This window comes from Salvia splendens, chromosome 6, assembly GCF_004379255.2.
Source record: "Salvia splendens isolate huo1 chromosome 6, SspV2, whole genome shotgun sequence".
Taxonomy (NCBI): Eukaryota; Viridiplantae; Streptophyta; class Magnoliopsida; order Lamiales; family Lamiaceae; genus Salvia; species Salvia splendens.
Genome location: NC_056037.1, coordinates 31,595,877 through 31,602,385, shown reverse-complemented (window position 1 = coordinate 31,602,385; position 6,509 = coordinate 31,595,877).

Sequence of the window (6,509 nt, the reverse complement as noted above, 5' to 3'; positions counted from 1 at the left end):
ATGATTTGTTTATTAGCCCCAACAGATTTGAAATATTGCATGAATTACCTATTGCTTGTGCTGTACAACATAAGTCTTGTAAGAAAGATAATCGGTGGATTTTTTACTGTGGAGCGACCGATACAATGACTCATGATATACAGGATTTTGTGAATTTTTGTGGGGCTATGAAAAGTCATATACAAACTGCGGATGGGGAACTTACGTCAGTAGAAGGGAGTGGGACAATTGAGATATCCCCAATGTTGAAACTGTCAAACTGTCTTTATGTTCCCAAATTGTCGCAGAAATTGATGTCTATTAGCCACGTGACAAAGGAATTGAATTGTACATTACTGATGCATCCCAATTTCTGTGTATTACAGGATATCAGGACGAGGAGGATCATTGGGCGTGGCACTGAGCGTCAAGGCCTCTACTATGTCGACGAGATGGCTCACCAAGACAGTGCCGCGATGCTGGCTCACGGATCTGCAACTCGAGACGCTTGGTTGAGGCACAGACGTCTAGGTCATCCATCTCTTGGTTATTTTAAATTGCTTTTCCCGAATTTTTCGCATCTTAAGGATTTTGAGTGTGAGTCATGTGTTTTGGCAAAAAGCCACAGACAGTCATTTAAACCTACTGAAACTCGTGTTAAGAGTCTTTTTTCACTTGTTCATGCTGACGTTTGGGGCCCTGCGCCCGTTATTGGTGATCATGGTTTTAGATATTTCTTATTGTTTGTGGATGATTGTTCAAGAATGACGTGGGTATATTTTTTGAAAAACAAATCAGAAGTTTACGAAAAATTTGTCCTTTTCTACAAACTAATCGAGACTCAATTTCAGACATCCATAAAAATCCTTAGGTCTGATAATGGGAGGGAGTTTGTTAATAAAGAAATGTCAAATTTTTTCTTGAACAAAGGGTTAGTTCACCAAACCTCGTGCCCATATACCCCCGAAAAAAATGGAGTAGCCGAACGGAAAAATAGGATAATTATGGAGATAACTCGTGCTTTATTCTTTGACTCTAATGTTCCAAAATTTTTATGGCCCGAAGCGGTTGCTACATGTGTTTATTTGGTGAACCGTCTCCCTACAAAAATCTTGAAAATGAAAACTCCGTTGCAGTTTTTTATCTTCTCTAGCCGATGTGCCTGAACCTCTTACCCTACCCCTTAAGATCTTTGGGTGCTCTGTATATGTTCATGTCCCTAAACACGAGAGAACCAAATTTTCCGCGTGCGCAATAAAGTGTGTTTTCTTGGGGTATGGAATAAATCAGAAAGGATATAGGTGCTATGATCCGTCGTCTAGGAAGATAATAACGACCATGAACTGTAACTTCTTAGAATGTGAGTACTACTACACCAATTTTAGTGGCCAGGGGGAGAGTAGAACCATTAATCGGTCAAGTGGACCCCTAAATTGGTTCGTGCCATCACCAAGCGAATCTGCGGCGGAACTAACAGAGACAGCTAGCACTGTCGCCGTGCCCGTCTTGTCACCGGCAGAGCCTCCTCAGTCATCCACACCCGACCATTCTCCTCCAGTGATATCCGAGGTAACCACTGAAACTGATGTCAATAGTGCAACTATTCCTAACAGTACTGATGTAGAACCTGTGGAGAATGATGCAATTGATGGGGACACTGGACAATACATCCTCCCCAACAGGAGCACAAGGGGCGTCCCACCTAAGAGATACAGTCCCGAGCGTATATCAAGAAAAAGCATATATTCAGTGGCGAACTTGGCGACGGCAAATCTGACCAAAATGGCAAAGGCCTTTATGGCCGCACTATACGAGGAAGAAGAACTTCCCCGGACAGCAGAGGAGGCAATGGAAATCCCACATTGGAGGGAAGCAATGCTTGTGGAAATGAAGGCACTAATGAAGAATAAAACATGGGAAGCATGTATGAGACCAGAAGGATCTAGACCCCGTGGGATGCCGGTGGGTTTTTCACAATCAAGAAGAAACCAGATGGATCGATAGACCGCTACAAAGCAAGGCTAGTGGCGAAGGGTTATACTCAAACCTATGGAGTCGATTATGCAGAAACTTTCTCACCTGTAGCCAAGAAGAATACTATTCGTGTGCTATTCTCTATTGCTGCGACCAAAAACTGGCCACTGCATTAGTTTGATGTAACTAATGCGTTCTTGCACGGGGAGCTAACTCGGCCAATCTATATGGAAGTTCCACCAGGGTTCAGTGAGGAGTTCAAGGCAGGGGAAGTATGCAGACTCAAAAAGACACTTTATGGTTTGAAGCAATCACCAAGGGCGTGGTTTGGAAGATTTACTGAGGTCATGAAGAAATATGGATACCAACAGAGTAATTCCGATCATACTCTGTTCATAAAAAGGAAGGAGGGAAAGATCACTTGTCTAATTATTTATGTGGATGATATGATCCTTACTGGCGATGATGAGGAAGAAATCAGAAAGTTGAGGGAGAACCTGTTTACCGAGTTCGAGATGAAGGACCTGGGTCTATTGAAATATTTTCTAGGTATTGAAGTAATGCGATCAAAGAAGGGAATATTTATTAACCAACGGAAGTATGTTCTGGACCTCTTGGCTGAAACATGAATGCTAGATTGTAAGCCGGCAGAAACCCCGATGATGCAGAATCATGGTCTGCGACTGACAGAAGGAGCTGAACTCACTCATCAAACGAGATATCAACGTCTGGTGGGTAAACTTATCTATCTCTCCCACACTAGACCTGACATTGCATATGCCGTGGGAGTAGTCAGTCAATTCATGCACAAACCCCAAGTTGATCATTGGGAAGCGGCTCTAAGAATTGTGCGCTATCTGAAGGGAACACCAGGGCATGGGATCCTATTCAAGAACCACGGGAACTTAGAAGTACACGGGTTCACAGATGCAGATTGGGCAGGGAACCCGAATGATCGAAAGTCGACTGCAGGGTACTTTACCTTCGTTGGAGGTAATCTGGTGACTTGGAGAATCAAAAAGCAAAAGGTGGTAGCCCTATCAAGTGCAGAAGCAGAATTCAGGGGGATCAAGAGTGGGATAACAGAGATCCTATGGCTAAAGAAGTTACTGACGGAACTAGGCTTGATGTCAAAGGAACCGTGCAAGCTCTTTTGTGACAATAAAGCAGCGATCAATATATCTGAAAATCCGGTACAACACGATCGAACGAAGCATGTTGAGGTAGATCGACATTTCATCAAAGAAAACATAGAAGCAAGAGTGATAGATCTCCCATATGTTCGTTCAAAGGACCAGCTAGCAGATATCCTCACGAAAGCAGTTGACGCTAGAAGTTTTGGTGAAGTATTAGGCAAGTTAAGAATGGGAAATTCCCTTACTTAACTTGAGGGGGAGTGTTGGAAGATACACAATATCGCATAATATCACGGAAGATACACGAAGATCACGGAATCAATTATAATTATTCTCTCCCTAATTCTAGCTAGGGTAAATCATATTTGTATCTTACCATGTGTAGAATTCCTTAGCCTATATGAGGCGTGTAATCCCTCCATATTGTATATACTAGAATACATATAAATTCTCCTTTTAACAATAATTGATCTTCTGCTATTTTTTTATACACCTACACCCCAATTCTTGGTTTACTGGATGTAGGCCATTCCTCCATTGTTTTTCTCTTGAGAAAGCTCGATTTTTCTTGTATAGTACCTTTGGTTGCGAGCTTTTCAACCTCATTTCTTCATAAAAGTGGATGTTGTTTAGTAGTACTCCATTAATATCACTTTCTATTTTAAAACTATAAAATGTCAAATTAGTAGAATGTATACCAGGTTTGTCATAACTCAACGATTCTAGTATTTGTTTTGTATTATCGATAATTTAGGATTTTTTGAGACAAACGTATAGTTTCAATCTTGATTGCTAATATTGATGATTTGGTATTTTTTGACACAAACATATAGATTATGATTTAAATTGATATTATAATAGACTACTACTATTTAAAACTGGAGTATGAAAAAAATTAACGAGTAATCTCGATTTTTAGTGATTTTATATGTGATGCTACTGCTACATCATTGTCACAATTTGCCTGTGTAAAATGTATCCAACTTATCCAATACAGATTAATCATTAATCTATACGATAAAGCATTAAACGGAAAATGATTGTGACACGTTCATTTTTTCTCGATATAAATAAATGGACAGAATAATGAATAATGTGGCCACGAAACAAAAGGGAAGGTCGATTGAGAGGTGGCTGCATCTCCACCATTTATGACCCTTTCTCACCTCTAAGACCATCCACAACGCGTCTCGCGCCGGGCTCGCGTCTCGTCTCGGAGAGACGAGACCCCCGCGAGACGCATTGCAGCGCCCATCTCGTCTCCAGCTCGCGACCGTCTCGTCGCGTAGCTCGTCTCGGCGAGACACGAGACGAGATGTCTCGCCACGCGCCAGGGACACGTGGCACGTCCCCATGCGTGCGTGACGCCTACTCGCTGGCCCGCGAGTGGGCGTCGTCACTGATGACGCAATAATTCATTTTTTTTTAAAAAAATTGATTTTTAATAAAATTTTTTTTTTTTCAAACGGTAATATTACCGTTAAATATTTATTTTCATTTTTTAAATTTTTAATTTTTTACTCTATAAATAATTCTATTCCATACTCATTTCAAATACAAACACACATCTATTCCTCTCAAATCCTCTCTATCACTCCAATTTCCATCTTCAATCAACTCAAACAAATGGATCCTTTTGAGCAAATGCGCCAATTAATGGAACAATCACTCGAAGAAGATCGACGACGAGAGGCGGAGGAAGCCGCACCACCCCCACGACGCTCCCGGAAGTACATCAATCGGAACCGGGAGGAAGCCGCCGCACGGTTAGTACGCGACTACTTCTGCGATAACCCGATTTGGGGAGATACCTATTTCCGTCGCCGTTTCCGCATGCGGAAACCGCTATTTCTCCACATAGCGAATACTTTGGCGGCCAGGGAGGAGTTCTTCCGAGAAGGGTTCGACGCGGTCGGTCGTCCCAGCCACACGACGCTGCAGAAATGTACTGCAGCCATCCAGCAGCTTGCGACTGGACAAACGGCCGACATATTCGACGAATACCTGCACATCGGAGACAGCACTGGGCGCTTGTGCTTGCTCAACTTCTGCAGAGGCGTCCGGGCAGCCTTCAGTGACGAATTTCTCCGGAGGCCAACCACGGAGGATTGTCAGTTCCTCCTCAACCTGCACGAACAAGTGCACGGATTCCCCGGGATGCTTGGCAGTGTCGATTGCATGTACTGGCAATGGAAGAATTGCCCGGTGGCTTGGAGGGGTTCCTACACGAGCGGCCACAAAGGCACCCACCCAACCGTTGTACTCGAGGCCGTTGCCGACTACCGACTTTGGATCTGGCACGCGTACTTCGGGGTCCCTGGCTCGAACAACGACGTAAACGTGCTCCAACAGTCCGACCTCTTTACCGAAGTTTTAGATGGTAAAGCGCCGGCCATCAACTTCGTCGCCAACAACCGGCGGTATAAAATGGGGTACTATCTCGCCGACGGCATCTACCCGAAGTGGCCGACCTTCGTGAAGACGTGCGGCAGGCCAGCGAACCCAAAGCAGGCTCTTTTTGCGCAGAAGCAGGAGGCTGCGCGCAAGGATGTGGAGAGGGCGTTCGGGGTTCTCCAAGCGCGCTTCAACATCATCAAAGCCCCGGCTCGTTCGTGGTTCATGGAGAGCATGGTCGACATCATGTATACGTGCATAATCTTGCACAACATGATTGTCCGAGACGAAGGACCCGATGCCGGAAATTGGTTCGACCCCGAATCCCCCGGAAGCTCAACCGCAAGTAGTCCGCCGCGAAGTGGAGCGCATCCATCTATACAAGAACGGTTGGCTATTCGGGCAAGGACACGCGACTCTAGCGCCCACACCCAACTCCAAGAGGATCTAATTGAGCACATTTGGGAAAACTTTGGCGGAGAAGATTAAATTATGTCATTTTTATTTTTTTAGAATTTTAATTATGTCTTCGTTTTTTTTAATGTTAAGTTGTAATATTGTTTTAATTTTAATAAAGTGTGTTTGTTTAAATTGAATTGGGTTTTAAAAAAAATTATAAATTAAATTGAATGAATAGTAATTAAGAGACGGTATAGAGACGGTTAAGAGACGGAGCGTTGCAGGTTCCGTCTCTTAGTTAAGAGATGGAGGAAAAAAGGACAGTGGGGCCCTCAAATAGTGCTCAAATAGTAGTTAAGAGACGGTTTAAGAGACGGTATAGAGACAACGTTGTGGATGGCCTAAGACTCTAACTTAATAAAGTGTTAACATCCAATTAAATATAGTAATAAAATACTAAAGTAACCTTAAGCCTAATTATGTGAGAAGTATTAAACATGTAGTCAAGTATATTCAACACAAATGAAAGAAATTTAATTCGATAAACAATAAAATAGGGTTATTATATATCAAATTATTAAAATAATACTTATAGTACACTAATTATTTTGACTCATTTGTATGGAG